This window comes from Vicugna pacos, chromosome 9 (genome assembly GCF_048564905.1).
Source record: "Vicugna pacos chromosome 9, VicPac4, whole genome shotgun sequence".
Taxonomy (NCBI): domain Eukaryota; kingdom Metazoa; phylum Chordata; class Mammalia; order Artiodactyla; family Camelidae; genus Vicugna; species Vicugna pacos.
Genome location: NC_132995.1, coordinates 48,028,097 through 48,052,881, shown reverse-complemented (window position 1 = coordinate 48,052,881; position 24,785 = coordinate 48,028,097). Strand labels below are relative to the sequence as shown.

Below are 24,785 nucleotides of genomic sequence, written 5' to 3'. Positions count from 1 at the left end.
GTGTGATCCTACAATTATGTGATGGAATTTATTAACAGAGCTTGCACATACACCAAATTTGCTCTGATGCTTTTGGGCCATCCTAGAAGGAGGTGCTGAGCAAGGATTTGAGGCTAAGCATTTTACCCGGGAGAGCAAACAAACACCAGTGGAGGAGGGGATAGTTGAGGGAGGGAAGACAGCTAATAGTATTCTCAAGCCAGTAACTCCCATGACCTCCAGATCTCAGTCTCACTAGAAGCCAGAGTAGAACAAGTGAACCCAGGTGGCTCTCCTGAGGGAGATAGCTGGAACATTTACCCACTAACTTCCTCCAGTCATTGGCTAATGGGTGTTCCTGAGGGGCTTTGTTTGCAGCACTGACAGGTGGGCGTGTGCACGTGGGCAGGGGACGTGGGCTCCAGCCACCAGAGAAAGCACTCAGGGAGAAGCCAGGACGAAGTAGTAAAGGTAAACCAATCACTACAATGCTGAACGCAAATTTGAATTTGACTCCGAAGTGACCTAACAGAAATGCCGTATTTTCAAAGGCTAATAGCTGTTGAAGGCAGGTTTTCTGGGAGCAGCCATGATTAGGGAGAAAGACCAGGGTCTGAAGCCAGGTGGGCTTCCTTCCAGCTTTCTCATGGTGGCTGTGTTGCTTGACTTATTTGGGCTGCAGTTCCCTTCTACCTTCTGAGGTCATAGCCAATGTCAGGTGCGGGGAACATACTTAGTGTGGGGTGAGATACTTCCTAGTAGTCAAGAAGTTGTAATTTATTTTTTATTTTCTTCTCAGTAAAGAAAGTATTTTTGTGAACAAGCACATGAACAGATGCTTCACATCCCTAATTATTAGAGAAATGCAAATCAAAATGACAATGTGGTGTCACCTCACACCACAATGGCCATGATCAAAGAGTCTACAAATAATAAATGCTGGAGAGAGTGTGGAGAAAAGGGAACCCTCGTACAATGCTGGTGGGAGGTAAAGTGGCGCAGGTTACTGTAAAGAACAGTATGGAGGTTCCTTAAAAAACTAAAAGTAGAGTTACCATATGATCCATCAATCTCATTCCTGGGCGTATATCTGGAAAAGATGAAAACTCTAATTTGAAAAGATTCATGCACCCCAATGTTCATAACAGCACTATTTACAGTAGCCAAGACATGAAAGCAACCTAAGTGGCCATTGACAGATGAATGGATAAAGATGTGGTTATATGTATACAATGGAATATTACTCAGTCATAAAAAAGAGTGAAATAATGCTATTTGCAGCAACATGAATGGATCTAGAGATTATCATATTAAGTGAAGCAGATCAGACAAAGACAAATATTATATGATATAACTTCTATATGGAATCTAAAAAAATATACAAATCAGCCTATTTCCAAAACAGAAACAGACTCATAGACATAGAAGACAAACTCATGCTACCAAAGGGTAAAAGGGAGACAGAGGGATAAATTAGAAGTATGGAATTAATAGATACACATAACTATATATAAAGTAGATAAACAACAAGGATTTACTATATAGTACATGGAACTATATTCAGTACCTCATAATCACCAATAATGGAAAAGAATCTGAAGCTGTACATCTGAAATTAACACAATATTGTAAATCAACTATAGTTTAATAAATAAAAGGGAAAAAAAGAAGTTTATCTGGCTGCATGTGCTTTCAGAAATTGTTTGAAAACTAAAAGAGAAAATGGAGTTGTAGACTGTAGATTTCCTCTGTGTTGGTTGTGATCCTACAGCGGCTTGCTGCTTCCCCAGGCGGTACAGAGAAGACGTCTAGGTCACCAGAGTTGATGTGCCCCAGACTGCTGTCCCTTTCCACCCCTGCTTCCAGCTGCCGTGGGTGGAATCCATTGACAGTGTGGTCCTTTCTTTGTTCACTGGTGGTTCCTGATGATTGAAATACGGTGTAATTTTTTTCTTCCACTGAAATCTGTTCTGACCAGGTGGTCTCAGTTGTACTTCAAACACATTAAACCCAGGGAAACTTTCACCTTCGGTTGGTCTTTGCTCATGTTTCTTGATGGACAGTCACCCCTCCCCCTTTGTTTCCGTGTCCCGTGGTTGAGAGCTTATCAAGTCTTAGCTAGCCACAGACAACTTCTGTTTCTACTGTTATGACTGTGACTGACTGTGATGACAATGACTGTTACTACTGTTACTGCCACTGCTACAAAACGGCTACTGCTACTCTTACACTATGGCTCCTGTAATAACGCCTACTGCTGTTCCTGCTGCCGCCGTGGCCGTCACCGCTGGTGGTAGTGCCAGTAGTGCTGCTGCTGCTGCTAACGCTGCTACGAGACGAGTCATACCCCTGCTGCTGTTCCTGCACTGCTGCTCGCTGCTGCTGTCCTTGAACGCTGTTGTCACAACATCCCGCAGAGATGCTGGCGCTGATACATGCGCACTGTTGGCACACTTAAAGCGTTCATCCTCGCAACAATGTCATGAACCAGGCACTGTTCTTACTCCATTTTACAGATGAGGATTTTGAAACTGAGCGAAGTTAACTGACTTGTCTAGCAGGTTAGTCAAGATCAAGAGCTGAAAAGTGCCAGAATGAGAATCTGATTTTAGATCCAGTTGACACCCATACTTCACCCTTCACTCTTTACTTCTGTTTTCAAACACTGCCTTTCCTATTTTCTCTAAGGAAGATTGGGCTGCAGGAGTGCAAGTCAGGAGGACTCCGTATGCTAACATGGATGCTGGCGGTGTGATGCTATGTAGTTTAATGCTCATTTAATGAAGGAACGGGCCAGTGGGAAAACCACACAACCTGAAGGTGTGGTGAATGCACAACACTCTGCACCCTCTTGAACAGAGCTCTTAATCTCTCTGAAGCCCAGGTTTCCAGAGCTAGCATACTGAACTAACAACACCGAACTTCCAGAGTAGAGCTGAGAATAAAAAGGATGATCTCTTTGTGGAAGTCTTTTGGAAATTATCAGCCTATTCAGTCATAAGCTATTATTACTCTAATAAAAAATGAGTCTGTGTGATGATCAGACCAAAAAGTGTTACATAAAGTTCATCAATCAAGGAAGGTAGCAGTCATTTTAAACAAATTATTTTTTTCTACTTTGTTTATTGTTCTACGGTCAATTGCCACATGAAAAATAACTGTCATTTGATGTTTCTGGTGGTCACGTGCAGTGTGAGGATGACTCAGTGGGCGGAAAAAAAAGTGCTGCATCTTCGCTTCCAACTCCTGCTTCTCTCATCCCTCATCTCACCGACTTCAGTGTCTAAGGGATGTGGAGATCGCATCCAATTCTGCCCCGCTGGCTTCTTCCTACCCTGGGATGGACTCTGATTCTTTCCTTTCCCACTCCTCCAGTGTTAAAGAATTACAGCTTAAGAAAGACAAAAGAAGGATAAGGATCAGAGGAATCCTGGTGTTTCTGGCACTTTTCACAAATTGAGTATTATTTGTTGAATGAATGCATAAATGGCTCTTGAGTTTTTAGTTTAAGATGGGACTTGATTACCTCTCCCTTCCATAATTAAACCATCTTATATTAGCTGATGAAGTACATAGCTGGCATCTAAAAAGCATATAATGTAGTCACGTATTTCAAATTCAGATTTTCTAATCTATACAGAATCTATGATGAAAATGTTTCCTGTACTGTCTTCAACTTGTCCCAACCCCACCCTTTAATGGACATGGGGCATATGACATGGACTCTCAGGGTCTCCTTATCTGACCAGCATTCTGCATGGTCAGGAGGAGGAACCCTTCTTCTGGAATGTTCCAAGTTTTCTCACCCTTTTCCCTCCATGGCCACTTGATCATTTAGCTCCTTTATTTCTCTCCTCATAGTCTCGGTCCTAGTTGGATTGTGCATCATTCTGTTCCACTTTGGAGAGGACAGAGTTGGGATGGGAAGTGAGGCCTATGGTCTTCATCATATGCAAGATCCAATCAAAATGCCATGTGACCTCCACTGAACAATCCTATTTTTCCTTTCGGGGCTAGAGGAATCATTTATTTGCTTCTGTCTTAGTTATTTGCATTCCCTTCCCCTCCGCCACTCCTCGAACCTAGGTTTTGTCTAAGGAAAGATGCATAGGGAAGCTTGAAGGAGTTTAGGACCTAAGGCATAGTAAGTATTGGAAAATTATTTGCCGAATGAAGAAATAACAGTGTAGATGAAGCTTTCATAGTAAAGGTTTAGAACATCCAGAAATTCCTCCTCTCAAGGGGGGCTTTCTATCCTGTGTTTCCATCCCCGGGAAGGGTCTTTCTTTATCAGCCTGTTGTTTCAGTCACATTTGAGTGATTTCCTATTTCGTTGAATTCAGACCATGATTGAACAAAATGAAGAAGTGATTTAAACTTTCTTACAATGATTTACCACATCATTCTTCTCTGGACAGATGTGATTTCTGGTGAACTTGGATAGTGTGTGGTGATGGAGCATATTTAAAGTGTTAAATTCAGTTTCCTGACTCTAATCCAGAGAGAGTGACCCGTCACTAGGTGGAGTTTGGCCACCATCAAAATGGTATTTATAGAGTTCAGAGGCAGAACCTGTACATCCTGGAGTGAACAGACAAGATGGACCGAAGTGTCTGTTCTACCTAGCCCTAAGATCCTTGCATGTGCTTTTCCTTTGTTATAGGAGATAGGCCCAGATTTTTCACTATTAACTTTTGTTTCATATATGTTCGACCAATCAGGTATATAACCACAGAACTAAAATTTAAAACTCAATTTGGGGGGCTTCTAGCTATTTAATTTTAACCTGAAATGCAACCTATCTCCATTAACTAGGAAAAATCAGATATTAAGGAAAGCAGGTCTTTTCCACCATTTAGACAAACAAATTATGGCTTAATTTAAAAAAGGAATCATCTTCTCAGCTAAAACATAATTATGTCCTTGGATCTTCTAGTTTAAAAAAGTCAAATTTTTTCATAGAAGGAGCTAAGAAGACACGTGAGCACCTTTAGAATAATGATTAATGAACAATATTTAACACAATGTTTCTTTCACCTCACACCATTCAGAATGGCCATCATTAAAAAGTCCACAAACGATAAATGCTGGAGACAGTATGGAGAAAAAGAAACCCTCCTTCACTGTTGGTGGGCATGTAGTTTGGTGCAACCATTGTGGAAACAGTATGGAGAATCCTTAAAAAATTAAAAATAGACTTACCATATGATCCAGCAATCCACTCCTGGGCATATTTCTGGAGGAAACTCTAATTCCAAAAGACACATGAACTCTGATGTTCATAGCAGCACTATTTATAATAGCCAAGACAAGAAGCAACCTAAATGTCCATCAACAGATGATTGGATAAAGAAGCTGTGGTGTATATATACAATAGAATACTACTCAGCCATGAAAAAGAATAAAATAGTGCCATTTGCAGCAACATGGATGGAACTGGAGATTGTCATACTGTGTGAAGTAAGCCAGAAAGAGAAAGAAAAATACCATATAATGTCACTCATATGTGGAATCTAAAAAAAAAAAAAGAGACACCAATGAACTTACTTACAAAACAGAGACAGACTCACAGACATAGAAAACAAACTTATGGATACCAGGGGAAACGGGAGGTGGAGGGATAAGTTGGGAGTTTGGGGTTTGCAGATACTAACTACTAGATATAAAATAAATAAACAGCAAAGATTTAGTGTAGAGCACAGGGAACTATAGTCAATACCTTGTAGTAGCCTATAATGAAAAAGATTATGAAAAGGAATATACATATTATATATATAACTGAATATAATATATATATAACTGAACCACTATGCTGTGCACCAGAAATTAACACATTATAAACCAACTATACTTCAAAAAAAAGGGGGGGAGGGGGCAGGGGGAGATGTTTCTTGAAAACATCAAAATTGCTACCTTATTTCCAAATTTTGAGATCTGGGAGATCCCAGTTTTGAAAAGAGGTATATAAACTTGACAACAGAGAGGAAGCATATAAGACCTAAAAAAATATCCATTGAGTTTTTGGGGGTTTTTTTGCCATAAGAATTAGTTTCACAGATGAATTTTCGCAGACAAACTTTTGTATGCGGTCCAGACCACCTCCAGCATGACTTCAGGGCTAACAGGCAACACTGGTTGTGCACTATTGTCATTTTTCCCAGGCTATTTATGTATGTTTAGTCATGTATTCAGATGATCTCCTCTGTTGCATCTCCTTTGTTTTCCTAGCTTCTGCTTTGGCAAAAAAACCAGCCAAGTGTCTTTGGTGCGTGTGGCTCCCACATGGTGCCTCTGATTTCATTCTCAGCATTTACTCCCCCAGCTCCCTCACCCCTGAATTAGAACCCTACCCCTCTGTTGGGCTATAAATTACAGATGAACTAGTTACAGGAACACGAGACACTTCTCTCCCCGGGCTAGCAGTTTGTCTTGAGCTTTATTACAAGCTATCATGATGGGAAATCCTCTACGAGGCTGGGGAGCAGTTTGGGGAACAGTTACAGGAGGCTATCAGGTCTGGCTGCCAAGAAGGGGGCCAGACAGATAAGTGCACTTTTATGACTTGGCTCTGCTCAGAATTTAAAGTGGGAGGCCATGCTGAAACTCCTGCTATTTCAGCAGGTAAGAATTTGGCTTCTAATTACGAGAATCAAGAGGTATTTGGGGTCTTCGCAAACTTCTAGCCAAGGCATGACTTTCTTAAATGGTGGTTTTCCAGGTTCTGGTTAAGTATAACCAGTGATGAGAGCTCACCATTTCCCCAAACATCCTGAATGAGTAGAGCACTGGCTAGTCCTTGCTAATAATAATAATGATAGTAATAACAGAAGAATAACTAACATTTATTGAGAGCATTTTTATGTGTCAGACCTATCCTAAGTATTTTGTTTGCGTTAAGTTATGTATACACTGAGAAAGGCACTCATGTTATTTCCAGTTTACAGACAAGGAAACTGAAGCTCACAGATGTCATGTTATGTACCCCAAGTCACACAAAGTCAAATTTTTGAAACTGGTCTCTAAACACACACGACCCAAATTCCTCCTCGTTCTTACAAGCCAAGCCGACCTCTCCTCTTTGACATCCTTTCCCATCAGTTCTGTGTCTCTGCCCTGGGGCTGCATGGAGCAAGCACATCTACCTCTTTCCTTACTTGTCTTTATTCTGAAAACATTTATAGAACACATGTGTGCTCCGGCCCCTTTCCATACACTACCTAGTGTAACCAACATGGCTCTTCTATGAAATAGGTGCCAATATTCTCATCTTTCAGTAAAATGACTTACAATACTTTCTATAGTCCCAGTTCTGTTCAGAGATGACCAACAACCTTTTGACCCCAGCTTCAATTAATCTAAGGGAAGGACCACCCTTGGCACATAAGAAAACATCCATTCCCATATCCTCATGTGTTAAATATTTTATTTTATTTTTTTGTCTGTGCAACATATGATAAAACCTTGGCTAATCATCTCAGAGCTGATTAATTTTTCATGCACTTTGTGTATTATTCATTTGGCACTTAATATTCAAAGATACGCCTTTGCCAAGAACTGGATGTGGAAGATACAAGGAACACCTGTTGCCTCACTCTGCTAGGATTCGAGACACTGATGCGTCAACTTATTTTCGAGGTGTGCACCTTAGGTGGCTGGAGGTGTTTTCAAGTAAGGGGAAAAATGAGACATCATAGTCTGTTTACCTCTGGCTCCTCCTTTTCCCTCCTTGAAGTTCGTTTTGAACTTTGAAGCTGAATTATTCACATGCTGCCAGTTCCTCTCTCTAGCAATGAAGTATCTGTACAAGTTTCAGGTCAGCGTGCAGAGGTAGTAAGTCATTTTTCCTACTGCTTTTCTTGGATTCCCCCGGTAGGCCAGGCGAGAGGAATTTCCCCTGAATGCATGATTTACAGTCCTCTCACAGATGATGGATTTACAGTTTCGTGGTGAAAATGAAGCACTCGTCCCAGCTACCAATTGTTTGGCCGTTGTACTTTTGGAAAAAGACAGGTTATTTTAAAATATTTTAAGCTTACATTTAACCTAGCTTTGAGTTTCAGGAATTGTAAATTGTTTATGTTACAATTATAATATTGGATTTAACAAACTGTGTTAATATTTTAAATATTTTGATAACTCCTTTACTATGGTAAAGAGAAACTATTCACACAGGAAGAGTGTATTGAAGATTCCTTTCTCATAAGACATGGTGGTAAAAAAAACTTTCTGAGAACATGCTTTGATCTTAAGATTTAAAAATCGAGTATAGACAACATTTTAAATGATTTTTCCCCCTTTGATGTTTTCTGTCATTAATTGACTTATGTTTATTTCTCTGTATTCTTCATGAGATCAGGAGAACAGCCCACATGTTCACCAGTACATCATGAAACCAACACATAGTGGATACTTTATCATTCGACATTCAAACAATACTAAGAGTAAGTGCATCCTGAACAAGAAGTTAGCTGCAAAGTGAATTTCTTTATTTTGAGGTTCATTTTCCTATTTAGTCTCTGCATAGAGCAAGGACTCTTCTCCTAGCAAAATACCAGGAGACCCCTCTTCACCACCCACCACCCAGTCCTTGGTACAGCAGCTCATAGGGTTGGAAATAGCTCACATAGTGCTAATTTTTTGTGTGACAGTTGGAAAATTCAGCCTTATTTCTTCCTTTTTCTTGTCATCTTAAGGATAATTATTCCAAGCCAGAATTTCTCAGCTTTAATACTGTTGACATTTTGGGCCAAATAATTCTTTGTTTTAAGGGGGCTATCTTATGTATTATAGGATTTTTAGCAGCATTCCTGACCCCTGCCCACTAACTGCCAGTAGCAATGCCCTCTCCAGTTGTGACAACAGAATGTTCCCAGACATTGCTAAATGTTCCCAGAGGTGCAAAATCATTCTTGGTCAAGAACCACTGGTCTAAGCTCCTGTGTCCTCTACCATTTTGAGTTAGTAGGAGCAGCACTAAGAACCCTCAGGGTTGCTGGTAAGCTGGACTTCCATGGTTAGGGTCTGCGTGTCAGATTATTTTTCCTGGGCAGTGGTTGATTGGGTAAGGCAGTGTGGTACAGTGGAAACAATACTATCTTTGGAATGGGTGCCCCCATCTTTTAACTGCAAAATCTCTAGCAGTTTTCCTGAGCTCTCAGAGACTAAACTTCCTTTTCTGTAACTTGGAGGTAATAATCACTGCATCCGTATGCCTGACTCATAACCCACTGTAAATAGGAAATAAAACAATGCATTTGAAAGGCCTTTGCAAATCCTAAGGGGTTGCATCAATGGGTCCCTCGTCTGGCAACATAATGGTAGGTTGTTAACCCAAAAGAGAGAGTGACAATACATTCACCTCTTCTATTCTGGCAAAGCCATGTAGAAATTATTCACATGCTCAAATTACACTCCAGTTTTACAGTAGCTCCAAAACAAATGTGTACATATAATTTCAGATAACTTTGATGAATATATAACTTAGATGACTCTTCAGAAAATTGGAAAAAAATTGGTAAAGCCTGGATTTGACCGTGTCTAGCAATACTTCCGAAAGCCCACACAAGGCTTTTCTATGTCCCAAAGTGGAGAATCAGGTTGGGAGGGTCTGCATCGGAATGAGCCCCCAGAATAGGCAAGTGCACCTGCAGTGTAACACAGGGGTTCTGGGTAAGAGCTTTGTGCATCCCCGTTAGATCAAGAAAGGTCCTGAGACTGCTGCCCCACACCAGGAGAATAGAATAGGCTGAAAGGGCTATATGAAGGCAGAGATTCTTTTCTTTTTTTAATTGGAGTATAGTTGATTTACAACGTTGTGTTAGTTTCAAGTGTACAGCAAAGTGATTCAGTTATACATATACATATATATTCTTTTTTCAGATTCTTTTTCATTATGAGTTGTTATAAGGTATTGAATATGGTTGCCTGGGCTATCTATACAGGAGATCCTTGTTTATCTCTGTCATATACAGTCATATGTATCTGTTAATCCCAAATTCCTAATTTATTCTCCCCCCATCCATTTTCCCTTTGGTAACCATAGTTTGTTTTCTATTTTGTAAACAAGTTCATTTGTATCATTTTTTTTTTTTTGGTTTCACATATACGTGGTATAATATGGTATGTCTTTCTCTGAGATAGAGATTCTTTGTAGGTATATTTAGAATCTCATCAACTCAAATGCTTAGAACATTCATTCATTCATTTTTTTATCATATAGTTAGTAAGCACCTATTAGGCCCCAGATACTGCTTCAAGCACTGAAGTCGTAATGGTTAATGAAAAAAATAAGGCTCTTTTACTTTCATGGGACTTATCCTTGGATGAGTAGATCAGATGCCAAACAAGCAAACCAATAGAGACAGAGTGTGATTAGAGTTATGGATGGAGTATGCAGGTTACACAATAGGTGAGAAGAACTTGAAAGGATCTTCAGGGAAGATTCCTGTGAGGAAGAACATTTATTTGATTTGGACTGAAGCAGATGAGTGAACCAGCAAAAAAGATGAGAGAAAAATAATCCAAACAAAAGGAAGGATATATACAAAGGCTGGAGAGAGGAAAGAGCGTGACCTGTGAGCCAGGGGCAGCCAATGTGGCTGTAGCCAAGTGGTCAAGTGGATCTTGAAGCCCATAGTTAGGAATTTCAATTTTATCTAAGAGCTTATTCCTTTGATGCTCTATGGAGAGTAGTAAGGAGGAGCAAGTTATTATTATCTATTGTCTAGAGAAAGCTAACTGTCCTGGCTTTGGAAAATGACAGTAGAGGTGGAAAGAAGTAGCAGGATTCAGGATATATGTTGGAGACGAGAAGATACAAGATTTATGATAGTTTGATTAAACTAGAGGGCAAAGGAAACAGAAGAATCCACGATGACCATGTAGGAAGGCTGGTGGGTCAGCAATATAAAAACGTCATCGGGCCTCTACACTTGGAAAGAGTGGGACCTGAGAATCACTTAGGGAGCCCATGTTGGTCGGTACTCAATTTGGATAATTTGTTATCACAGTGAGCAGGTTTTGCAGAGCTATGGAAGAGTTAAGGTGTCAAGAGGTGTTAAGACGGCATTTCTTTTGGTGTTGCTGCTGTTGTTCTGCACAGATGGCCTCAAACATGGGATCACTGGATCCTAGAATGTCAAAGATTGTTGAGACAAAAGGTTTTCTAAGTCTGATCAGCATGTCCAGGGTTTTAGAGAAGCTTCATAGTCAAGCACAGAGGACTGACCTATGTCCCATGTTAGGCTTTTATGTAAGCTTTTCCTTGCCTAAAGACTTCCCCAGTTGGATAAGAAGTTTAACAACCAGCTAGCTCAAACCACCACTTTCCACTTGAAGAAAACAAGGAACAAAGATGAGTACCTGGCCAGAAGCTGGCTCCAAAATTCTAGTCATTTATCTTCTTTTTTTTTTTTATAAGGATAGTAAAACTACTTGGGTGATTTTAAAACCTTTTCATAGACACCGTGTCCCTTCATTGTTACCTGTATTTGTGACAAGGATGCTATTACTTCCAGTTTATATGCTGGGAAACTAGTCCTTGGAGAAGGCACATGCTGTGACAGTTTGCATTTATCATGTACTTTTGGGACTTGATATCAAGACTTCTTACTCCACAGTTTGTCTGAACCCCTGTTGTCCTAGAATAACTAAAGGGAAAATGGCCTGGATTTTGCCACTCTCCATTCATTTAAAACAGATAGAGAACTTCTTAAGAAGGAATGGTTAGCACTATGAATCCAGAGTTAAAAAAAAAAAAGAAGGTCTGAGTTCAAATCTTGTCTCTCTTGTAACAAGTACTGGGAGTATATGAATATGAACAAGTCACGCATATTCTCTAGCCATCAGTTTTCTCATTCGTTAAGTGGAGATAAAAGTGCATGTTTTGGAGGGTTGTTGGAAGGATGAAAGGAGAAAATAGCATTGAGAAAACAGATGACTAATATAATAATAGCTCCTCCTCAGGGGCAGGACTGTTACTGTGAGAATGTGATTCTGAACTAGACATAATTGTGAAGGCAAATCTGAATAAACTTTTCTTTAATCCAGGCTTTATTCATATGAGTGAGAGAGCAGAGAACAGTCTACTCGAGTTATTCATTACTATTAGTGCAATTATATGAAAAAATAATCACAACCCCCTTTTACCCTCCATGTCCCACATAGCACGAAAGACTAGATGGAGCATCTCAAATAGGAGGGCTTTGGAAGGTCTGATGGAGGAGGCTGGCTTGGAGGGATGAGGGGAGACATGGCCCCTAAGTCAAACACTTACCATGCATCAGGTGCTGTGGGAAGTATTTCCATATGTTGTTTCTTGTTTTTAAAACAAAGTGAGGCATTGGGTGGCCAGCTGCATTCTTCAGCATCAAGCTCTTGCCCCAATGAAGCGTCTCCCTGACATTTCCTATGGAACAGATCTCTTCATCTTCCCAGTGGTTGTTGCATTTTCTTTGTAGAGCTCTTTGATGCAGAAAACGTGTTAAGTGCAGGAAAAGTTAAATGTGTCTAGGCCTCATCTACCCCAACAGACCATGACACATTTGAAGAGGAATATTTCTTGAGAGTGTGTGTGTGTGCATGTCTAGTTGGTATAGCATACAGACCCTAGAGTCAGGTGGTCTGGGTTCAAACTTGACTTTATGTCTTACCAGCTCTGTGTCCTGTTTAGTTACTTCATCTTCTCCAGCCTCTGCTTCCTCATCTTTACCAAGGAATAGTACTAGAACCTATATTATAGCATTTTGGGTGAAGAGTAAATGAATGAGAGTATGCAGAGCATTGTCACATTGCCCTTTATAAATGTTTGTGGTGGTTATTATTTCACATGGCTATGTTGTTCGTGTTCCTGAAACGCCCTTCTTTCTCTTATTGACCTGCCAAATTCCTACTCATTCTTCCAAACCAACCTTGGATGTCACCTCTTGGATGCCATTTCCATCCCCTCCTTTTCTCTTTTGGCTCCCAGAGCACCTATGCTCATTCCTCTTTATGGTGCTCCGTGCTGGATTGCAAATTTAAGGGCATTAAGCCCTCAAAAAGGCGACTGGCCCAGAGTAGGGAGCAGCCAATGAAAGCACAGAAGAGTAAATGAATATGGAGGAAGATCTCAGTGAATTTGGTTCAGCTGATTTCATCAAATGGAAGTAAATGGGTTGAAGCTAATTAGTGGGCAGTTACTCCAACCAACTTTGAAAGAGTTTAAGAAGTTGGCTCAGGAAAGGCATGTAATTTTTTACGTTCATGTGCCTTTAAGAGAACTAGTCAGCTCAACCCAAAGCAACAAGGATGCTAATTAACCCTGATTAGAGAATTTATTCTCAGTACTTTGTAGAGGGATAGATAATTGTAATGTTTGCAGTGAACAAATTACTTATTATCTCTTTGAGGCATTCCCAGTTGGCCAAGAGCTCTTTGATCATGAGGACATATACACACAGGCGATCATGTATTAGTTTTACATATGAAAGCCTTGGGTTCCTTTAATCCTTATGGGACAGAAAGATTTATCAGTGGAAAACAGATCTGAACCCTCCTGACCTCAGCTCGACACAGAAATCCTTAATTCGGGTATAACGACAGACTGGAAAGAGAAAATGCTTTTAACTAACGTCAACACACTCTGGCACTCTTTGTAATTAATCAGGGCAGAAAATTTGCAGACAAGAGAGTAACATAGGCCTCTGCAAGTCATATTCCTGTCTAATCAGCAATAGCACACACTTTTTCTTCACTCCACTTGGCGTTTCAAAAGGACCATCATTTGAAAATGACAACTGCTATTGTTGGGAATCACTGGAAACTTGGTCAGCCTTTGAAGACCTAGTGTTTATTGTTGCAGGCAAGGAATGGTAATGCACTTTGGTTTCAATTAGTTATCCCAAATAATTCCCCCCCAGAAACCACTAAATCCAGCCCTCTTACTGTGACAAAGCCTGTCTCTATTAAATCTCTGTATTATTTTATAACAAGAGAGTGTAAAAGCATGAAAAAATGATGGCTGAGAATATAAATAAAAGACACGAAGGTAAGAGTGGGAGTGTAAAAGTGAATGATTTTATTCGTGTAGTGCTGGAAGGGGGTGACTCCACATTCCCAGCACGTGTGACTCCCGTCCCCACTGTAGTGAGAAGCCTGGCTCTTGCCAGAATAAAGTCTGGATGTTTTCATGTTTTTTATCATGAATTGGTAAACCCATTAAAGATGACATCTTACAATGAGAAGTGGTTAGCATTTTTTTCTTAGTGAATTGGAATAGTTGAGAATGGTTCTCGCATTTTTCATTGAGCATTTATTTTTTAAGAGCTTCCATTACTCAGATCAGAAGAGACAGTGAGACATGGAAAGACTCAAACTGAAAGAGCCCCAGATGTTGGCTTTTGAGGACGTTATTTGTATTTATATTTTATAAGAGCCTGAGGCTCTTATAAAATTGAGGGCAAAAATGCCCACTCGGTAGGTTTCTTAGGGGACTAAATGATATGCCCATCAAGAGTTGGAACACAGTAGGTACTTAATAAATGATAGTGGCTGATATGTTTTCCATAACCATGAGCAGCTCACTTATATTCTAGGTAAGAAGTGGTGTCTGTAAGATAGAAAAGAAGACATGGGCCAGAGATATCCAGGAAATGGGTACTGTGAAATCAAATGTCTTCCAAAACATTTCCATAAAAGTGGTGATGTTTAAAATATTTGACAACTGGTATGACACGGGCATCAATCAGAATGGATGAAGGTCACATCCCTGGGGGTGGGGGTGGAAATGGGGCCATCTGCACCAAGCTTTAACCCCTTGGTTTCTGGGTCACATGGAGATGCTGTCTGGGGCAACTGGAGCAGCTAGAGGCTCTGTAGTGTGGGGAAAAGCCTTGGAGGAAATGGTTGTTTATTAAACCACGGGTTTCCATCACATGTAGAAGTGTGTCAATGCCTAAACAACCAGAACAGACAGATCAGTGCCTGCTGCCTGTCAGCCTGGTCTGTAGACACTGATCATGAAAATAGTGCTACCCAGGTACTGTAAGGATCCTGTGATGCGTGCTATGTTGCACTGTGTAAGCATAACTCTGCACAGGGCTGGTGAGAGGGCAACTTGTGAAGGGTGAGGACCAGGCTTCCAACTTCTGCTTATAATGAGGGCAGCCTGGGACTTAGATCTGACTCTGCTATATTTTGCTTGACTGTCAAGTCAAGTCAGACTTCTGCTGAGCTCTAATTCCCTCATCTGTATGGGGCCCTTTCCAATACAGAAGCCCATATGGTTCAGTGTCATGGCAGCACCACCTTCAGGAATCACAGTTCATCATGTGAACTGGCATTACTGGCATCAGTGGAAGAACACTGAAGAGGACCCACATACACAGCCCACAATTATATTTCTTAATCCTGTTTCCTCTTTCAGTCACTTTCCCTGTACACATTAGCATCTTTCTCTTACTCCCCTGGTTGGGGTCTATGTGTGTACATGAAGGAAAGCAAGCACTGTAGGGGAAGAAGCCTCTTCTACCCCAGATATACTCAGCATTTCTTTCTTCCTAACTCTTTCCTTTCAGCACTTTATCATTTAGCTCAAATTAACCTCTGATGAGAAAGAAGGGAAGAGGATACTGGGCTGATAATCAAATTATTTTCTTTGGCCAGTAGGTTGAAAAAGGAAGACTGGGCACTCAACCCAAAAAACACATTGTTTATTACATACAAAGTGAAGTCTTTGGGCTCAGTGATCCTTTACGTATCTTTTAGACTGAAGTCTAAATCAGAATGTAATCCAGGTTTTTAAAAAGATAATTGAATAAAATAAAGAGATATTATATATAGTCATGAATTGAAAAATTCAGTATTTTGAGGCTCTCTCCAGTTTACATCTCTCTAAATTGATTGACAGATTCAATCCAATTCAAATCAAAATCCCAGAAGGCTTTTTAATTTTAGGGGGGTGGAGGGCAATTGACAAGTTGACTTTATAATTTTATGGTATGAAAATACAAAGTACCCATAATAGCCAAAGTAATTTTGAAAAAGAAGAATGAAGCTTCATGACTTATATTACATTATTTAAAGAACTACTAAAAAGCTATGATGATCAAGACCGTGTGGGGTTAGCATAAAGATAGACATACACTGATCAGATATAATGCTGAATCCACAAAGAGATCCACGCAATTGAAAGTACTAGGGTAATTCAATGGAGAAAAGATATCCATTTTCAAAAAAACAATGAGGGTACACCATTTGTTGGGTATCCTAATAAGGAAAAAACTAAATAAAACCCTTGACCCTTACCTCACACCATATACAAAAATTAATTAGAATCACAAACTCAAATGTAAACCCAAAAGCTAGAGGACAATAGGTAAGAGAACATCTTTGTGACCTGTGGGTAAATAAAGTTTTATTAAATAAGGGATAAAAATAATAAACCACACATTTTTAAAAAAGATGATCTGAATGTTATTAAAATAAAAAAGTGTGCTCTTTGATAAGAAAAATTAGTAAGCCACAGACTTGAAGAAAATATTGTAATACACATATCTGACAAAGAACTGGTGACCAGAAAATTTAGGAACTCTTAGAACTCAATGATAAGAAGCTGGATAACCTAAGTTTTAAAAATGGACTAAAGATTTGAACTGACACTTCAGAAAACAATATATGTGAATGGTCAATTCGTATATGAAAAGAGGTCAACACACTAGTAATAAGGAAAATGCGAAGTAAAGCCAAAAAGAGACATGACTGCCCACCCACTGAATGTATGAGATTAAAAGCACTGACAAGAACAAGTGTTGATCAAAATGTGAAGCCACTGGAATCCTCATGCATCACCAATGGAAAGGTCAAATGGTGCAACTCCTTTTGGGAACTGTTTGGCAGTTTCTTGAAAAGTTACACATTCACAGACTATACAACCCAGCAATTCTACTCCGAGACGTTTACCCAAGAGAAAGGCAAGCATTGAGTCACACAAAGACTTGTACATAAATGTTCACAGAAGCTTTATTAGTAATCGCCAAAAACATGGAAACAATTCATCAACAGATGAATGGATAAACAAAATGTGGAATATCTAGGTAATGGAATTTTGTTCAAACAGAGAAAAAGAATGATTACTTAGGCTACAACATGAGTGAAACTCAAAAACAGTACACTACGTGAAAAAAGTCTGATGCAAATGGCTACATATCATACAGTTTCATTTATGGGAGGTGTCCAGAAAAGGTGAATTTGTATAGTGAGAAGTCAGATGAGGAATTGCCAGAATCTGGGGTTAAGAGAGTTAACTGCAAAGAGGAAGGAAGGAAGATGTTGGGGTGTTAAGTGAAGTGAAGATGTTAAGTGAAGCCATGTCTACATTACCTAGTAAGTACCTTGAAAATAGGGGACTCTCAACATTTCTTTCCTTCCCTTCCTTTTCCTACTGGCCTCCTACGCCCTCCCCTTTCCTTTCTCCTTCCTCCTTCTTCCCTTCCTCCTTCCCTTTCCTCCTCCATTCATTTCATATTGTTTTCTGCTTGATAATTCACCAGTGCGAATCTTTGCTAAGGTGTGAATGGCCAATAGTATGTCGATGTGAGGTTGCTTCCAGGGGACTCTTAATGAGGAACTCTTGAGATGGTCTATCCAGGGCCTTGGTGAGGGATTGGTCCCTGGGGATAGAACTTTTTCTACATAGTAGACTTTGAAAGAGAGCTGTTATTAATTAGTCCGATGTATTCTTGGCTGGGGAAATGTAACCATTTATTTAGTAGAAAAACAAACATAAATCTCCAGATAGGCACTCTGTATTAATCAGACAAGTGGAATTTCAAGCTTTATTTCTCATGTTTGGTCTTTGTTGCTCTAGAAGGCAGGGTAGCATTTGTGGAAAAAGCATCACCTTTTAAGTCAAGCAGACCGCCGTTTGAGTAATAACACTGCTTATTAGCTAAGTGATAGGGAGCTCTTAACTCTAAATTCTTACCGCAGTTCGATGTTTGGAAACCAGGCATTGAAGAGAGATATGAGGGAGGCTAAAAGAAGTTCACACTGAAATAAAGAGAAGTTTCAGTCTCCTGGGTGAAACTAGAAACTCATGATTGGGGCTCTAATTAGTCAAGAGACATATGGCTGTTCAAATGGAACAGTACCTGGAATCTGCTTGTATTTTAATTTCCTGTTATATTCTTTAGTAAGTATGGTAATACAGACGTAACCAAAAGTGAATTATCACTAGGTTAGTTAACTATCTGGTTAGTTGCTTTGGGCTGGTACTAATGATCCAGAATATATGTTAAAAATTCTCAAACCTGACATAAAGCATGACTTTGTTCTTTCAAATGTGTCTCTGCATATATTATTCTGGTTATCACAAAGCCCTGTGAGGACGTGGTCTAATGATACAGGAGCCTGGTTGAGATGTGTTAAGTGGTCGTTCAAGATTCATAGCTCGTTCCTGGAAAAGGCTGGCCCAGTGTCCTCACCTTCCCTATCTGCTTTGTCACTGAGGGATGCTGTCTGTTCCTCCAATGATGTGATTTTCAGCATCATCCCTTGTTTGTCTTTGCAGTTATCACCCATGGCCCCCTGGGTAGTGCTGGATGTTCCAGATCTGAGTCATGTGTCACGTTAGGTCATCTTTGCTTTCAGATGTAGAAATTTCTTTGTGGAGGTCACGCATCAGCTCTTTACGGAGGTAGCCTGGTATATTGAAACGTACATGGGATTCAGGGATAGACAGACACGGGCTGACCTCTCTGTCCTGATGTTCTTTATTTGGATCATTTGATGCAAGTTTCCTGTTCACCAGTGAGTCTCTGTTTCCTCATCATTCAAATGAATTCCACTGAGGAATGAAATAACATGTGCACAATTCCTCGCCTGGAGTAATCACCAACAAATGATGACTCACCTTTTCTTCCTTGCTTCCTACACCATCCTCCAAGAAAAGTAATCATCGAGAGGAGGAGGGATGAAGCGAATGAAGAACCAAAAGGAACCTGCTTCTGCCTTCTCCTTGGGGGCTTTGAGAGATCTTTGCAGTTTATTATAGTTAATTTTCTGCCAGCATTGATCAATTTTGAGGAGTTTTTAAACTCCAGAATAGCTTTTAATTCTCAAAGGAGAGGCTGAGGGGAAAAATGAGACGACTCGTTTATTTTCTGTTCTCCTTCGAAACAGAGCCGCTGTTCATTCTTGCTTTGTCTGCAGAAAGATTTTGCTCTTCTGCTCACAGAAACATCAAATTTTAACTATTGATGTCTCTCCAGGGAAGACTTATCAGAATTTCTGGAGGGTCTGGATTGTAAGCGTTCATTCTCTGATGAGCGGGAAGGAGCGTTAGAGACTATATGGCACAATCCTTTCATTTTACTGATGATGAAACTGTACTTTGAGAAGGGAAATGGCTTGTCCAAGTTCACCCTGGGAGAAACTAGTGTAACCTTTCAGTTCTCCGAAACTTCTCCTGTAGACTTACTCATTATGAAACATTGGTGAAGAATGGCAATCCAGTGGTGACTCTTTGACATCATTCAGTAAGTTTTTTTAGTAACTTTATCAAAATGGGAACTTAGCCATTAGAAACAAAACTATGTAGAAGAAGTTTAGAGGCAAGAGCTTTACGTCCTTCAAAAAGTGATTGCTATGCCCAGTTAATTTACTTAGCAAACCTTTTCCTTCTAGAGGACAGTCATCCATGGTCACACTTCCAGGGGACTATGAACCCCTGAAATTAAATGCAGAACTTTCTGTATGTTTCCTGATGAGAGGGTCAGGTAGATTCTAGAACCCCCAGAGTCAGCCAAACATAACCTCCCTTCAAAAGCTGTTCTATAGGGTAACAAAAGGAATAATTTCTCGACTATCTTTGGTTTTTAATTAGAGAAAGTTCTAGATTTTTTTTATTAAACAGGCTACATCCACTTTGTTGTGTGTGTGGTCATCAGTGGAAACTGGGAAACATGCAGTGGCAACTCCTGAAACCCACCTCCTCTCCTGAAGTTTGGTTGGGCAGCGTGGAAGAAGCTAGTAGAACCTTCCTACCCTCCCCTCCCCCACTCACTGTCATCCCAGGACCCTGCTCCCTCGTAGTCAGCAACATATCAATTCCAAGCCTGGATATCATCTGGGGCTGCATGACAACATTATTTCCCCTCTTAGTCACGCTTCCCTCTTTTCTTTCTTCTTGAGGAAGTCTTTCAAGGGTAATGTTGTATCAGAAAAGATTTGTTATTTCTGTGGTGACTTTAAAACCTTACACTTGAATAATGCGTGACTTCAGTGTGTGTCTGTGCGTGTGTCTCTGTGTGTGTGTATCTTATAGACCTCTCTGAGGCTCAGACTTGTTACTGTCTCCTTCCCTAGGACAGTCTTTTCCAGTTTGCCCTGCTCTTTTCCAAATGAGCACAAATGCAGCATGACCTACTTTGAGGATAATTACTCCATAGATCTTTGGATACTGTATATTTTTATCAGTGGTGATTAGAGCTGTGAAAAATAAAGATGAGCCAGACATTTTTTATGCTCCCATAGAGATTATAATTCCATTGCCTGCCCCCCCCCCCATTCATCAGGCACCCACTATGTTGAACGTACTGGGAATACGAGAAAAAAGAAAACTCCATAAGCCTTGCCTTCAACCCAGCGACCCTGTTCTCTGTATACGTTGCAGAACAGCCACTTTGGATAGTTTAGGCTTCTCAAGACTGGAGTGTAACATTTCTTTTTTGAAAGTTTTAAAGTGTGAGGAGAAGGGCAGCCTGCCTGCTGGTCGTGTTGAAAAACCCTCCCAAGCTGGAGTTACTGCTGAGGAACCTTCCTCGTCAGGAAGCCTTGGCCTCTGAGTGTCTGCCAAGATCCGCAGAGATCGGGTCTCATAAATCTGTGCTGAGAGTCTTCCTCAGGGTGTCACCCCAGCCCCCCAAATTGGCATGCCTGTTCTCCTTCCCCACCATCAGCCTGCTGGGAGTGCTGACCTCTGTTTGCTGAGCTCGGCGTCTGTTTTCATGCAGGCTTCTGGGAAGAACCTGGTGGTGTGTGGCTTGTCACAGGTCCTGTACAAAGTACAGCAGTCTTGTTCATTTTTCTCCATTAGGTCTTTTGGCCCAAGGACCTGGGAACGATGGATCAACTTTACCATGAGAGCTTTTACAGTTGCCAAAGTGTGGAAGGTCAACGTCACAGCTGCAGCCTTCACAAGGAGGTGGAGTTGTTTATAGCCTGGTAAGCCACTGGAGAGAGATTTTAGGGGGTCCGTGTGAGAAATAGGACATGGGAAAGAGTTGAAACATCCTTGAAGTTCCCTGACCCAAAAAAAGAACTCTGAACACCACAACCAGGCATGTCCCTTGGTTGTGTGGCACCTGCCCACCTCCCATCTCATCCCTTACTTCTCCCCTCCTTGCCCTCCAAACTTCATCCATTTTGAACTGTAGTTGTTCCTTGGTATCCATGGGGGATTGGTTCAAAATCCACAGATGCTCAAGCCCCTTAAATGAAATGGTGTAGTATTTTCATATAACCTACACATATGTTCCTGTATAGAATAAATCATCTCCAGGTTATGTATAATACCCAGTAAGTGTAAATGCTGTGTAAATGGCTATAGTAAACACAATGTAAGTAGTTGCTGGCACATGGCAAATTCATTTTTGCTTCTTGGAACATTCTAGAAATTTTTTTTCGCGATTTTTGATCCACAGTTGGTTGAATCCACAGATGCGGGAACCGCAGATTTGGGGAGCCAGCTGTCTGTCCGTCATATTCCTTCTGTTCCTGCTCAGGTCTAGGACTTTGTATGTGTGTTGGCTTTATCTCTTCTAGTTTGGCTCTTCTAGTTTGGCTAACTGCAAATTGTTCTCCATGATTCTCTTTGTATCTTTGTTACCAGACCTTCTAGAACCTTCCATATGAGGAAACTGTGCTTCCTCTGTGCTCTTGTAACCCTTTGTTCATCCCCTTATGTAAAATTCCCTCGTCCCACTTACAGCAATTGCTTATTTTTCCTTATTAACACAATGAGAGACTGTGTTCTCAGCACAGAACCCAGACAGTGCCTCTTGGACATGCACAGAAGTAAGAAAAGACACTACAAAGTATCTTGGGATGTAGAGTCAGAATTTGAACTTGACTTTCTATTGCGTGATCTTGGGTAATTTCCTTAATGTCTCTAAAATTGCTTCCTTGTTTTTAAATGGTGATGGTACCACCATCCTTGTAGGACTGATGCAAAGATGAAAAGGAGACTTTAGGAGGTACTGGATATGTTCATGACATAGATTGTAGTGATGCTTTCACAGGCACAGACGTACCTCCAAAGTCATCAAGTTGTATGTGTCAAATAGGTACAGCTTTTTGTATGTCACTCATACCTCAATGAAATGGTTTTTAAAAGATTAAAAGGAGCTAATGGGCATGACATACCTCACAGATGTTATTCATCAACACGCAAGGCCAGTTTTTATGGAATGGGCAGTAACAATTTTAAAGAATCTACCTCACCTTCCACAGGGACAAAGGAAACAAGATTCCCAAATGTGGGCACCATGAAAACTAATCAGAAGTTTTTAAAAAATAAGTACTTATTCTTGTAAGTATAAGTACTGAACATCTTCTAAGGGCCCACATACAATATGCTTTGCATGCATTATCTTGGCATAATTACCATGCAAAATAGGAATTAATATCTCCATTCTATACATGAAAAAGAGTTTCAAGGAGAGTGTGCAACTTTCCCAAAGCCATGAGAGTTGCAGACTAAGAATTTGGACCCATGTCTGTCTAGTTTACTAGTTTCACAATCGGGTGATTTTTACCAGCCTCCTCTCCAGGGATCTCTGGCAATATCTGCAGACATTTTTCATTATCACAAACTGGGGGAGGAGGCGCTGCTGGTATGTGGGCAGAAGCCAGCAATCCTGCTAAACATCCTGCAGTGCGTACAACAGCCCCACCACGAAGACGTCTCCCCAAGTGTCAATAGTGCTGAGGTCGAGAAACCCTGGTCTTGCTTCACCGCTTTAAGGTTTTCCTTCATTCATCCCAGAGATAAAATGATGTTTCATTCATATGGTTTTGATCGTATGGAGTCATGTAAGAGGGCAGTGCCATTTCAGAAAGTTGTCTGTGCCAATAAACTCAAATAACTTTGTGCCCTATAAAAAGGGGTGGAATAAAAATGGCCACGTAGACATTGACACAGTGAACAACTCAGTTAGAACTTTAGCCTAATTGGTTTATGGTTCAAAAACTCCACACCCAGGAATCTTGGATATGGGAGGGATACGGGTGTTAAAAACAGGAGGAATGCAGACAGAGGTTAGTTCCACCCCCTGCTCTACTTAGCGGCTGATTGTTGTTGGGACATTTAACTGATCTCCTAGGATTTGTCCTCTTCATCTGCAAAATGGGGATATTAATGCCTGACTCAAAGAGCTGATGTAGGGATTATGTGACATAATGTGGTAAAGTGTTAAGTAAAGGCGATGGCAGGAACATAGTAGGTGTTCTATGTTATCCCCAAAGAGCATCCTCTTTGAATGTGGTCTTTGCCTCATCCTCTGCATGTAAATGGTAGAAATTAAATTCACACCCAGTGAAAGCCTGTGCTTTCCTCTCTCCTTGCCACCTTCCCAGCACTCACCTTTGATGGGACTGGTACCTCTGGAGGCGATGACAACAACCTTCTGACCCCAACAACCCCCCAACAAAATAGTGACAAATGATACTTCACTAGGGTAATAATCTCTCACATTCTTTTTCCCCCTTACATTTCTTACCCTCTTTTCTCCAGCTGCTGAACAGAAACCTTTCTGGTCACAGTGGGTGGGCAAAGGGGGGCACCTTCAGTGAGAAAGGATGCTGAGGGCATAGGTCTCTCTGATCATCTTCATCCTACACCTGGCGGATCTCCTGATTTGCTCTGTCTTTACATGTTAGGTATTCAGTTGAGCACAATGCCATTTAATCAAGATCTCCAACATGCCAAAAACTTGGCTAAGCACTGTATATGCCTCATCCTATTTTTTATTGATGTAAAGTCAGTTTGCAGTGTTGTGTCAATTTCTGGTGTACAGCATAATAGTCATATATACATTCACTTTCATATTCTTTTTCATTATAGGTTACTACAAGATACTGAATATAGTTCCCTGTGCTATACAGCATAAACTTGTTGTTTATTTATTTTATATATACTAGTTAGTATCTGCGAATCTCGAACTCTTCCTGTTTTATCATGGCGCCCAACAAGATATTCAATAAATGTTTATTTTTCAAATGGAGGTACTGGGGATTGAACCCAGGACCTCGTGTATACTAAGCACACACTCTACCACTGAGCTACACCCTCCCCACTGACATTCAATAAATGTTTGCTAAATGGATAATTTATGCAATAATTTTATAAGATCAGAACTACACATCCATATTTTACAGCATCTCAGAGAGGCTAAGAAGCATGGTGAGGCTCACAGAGGAGCTGTGGGGAAGGACCAGCACCAGGACCCCAATTGTCTGACTCCAGAGCCCACATTCTTAAATAGGACAAAGAACTGGCGTGTAATGTGTAACATTAGATGGCACACACTAACCAGAGCCCAATGCCGATAGGAGTCATTCCACGTGCTGGCTGTAAGTACGTCCCGCTTTCTCTGACTCATGAAAACATCTCCTTCATACACTGACTTATTCAATAGGTATTTATTGAGTTTATACTACTTCCCAGATGCTGTAAGAAAAACAGACTGAAACTCCTGCCCACCTATAGTTTCCACACCAGTGAGGTAGCAGGTGATGGTCCCTGAAGAGAGAAACAAATTATAATATAC

General features: G+C 40.6%; 1 protein-coding gene across 3 annotated transcripts in view; it reads left to right on the top strand.

Annotated features, from left to right (window-relative positions):
* Positions 1 to 24,785, top strand: part of ADAMTS18 (ADAM metallopeptidase with thrombospondin type 1 motif 18) — a 543,678-nt gene that overhangs the window by 331,033 nt on the left and 187,860 nt on the right. For all 3 annotated transcript variants that reach the window (XM_072967759.1, XM_072967760.1, XM_072967762.1), the window contains exon 3: positions 21,053 to 21,180. The gene's annotated coding sequence lies outside the window, so the exon portion shown is untranslated. The remainder of the gene's footprint in view (positions 1 to 21,052; positions 21,181 to 24,785) is intronic.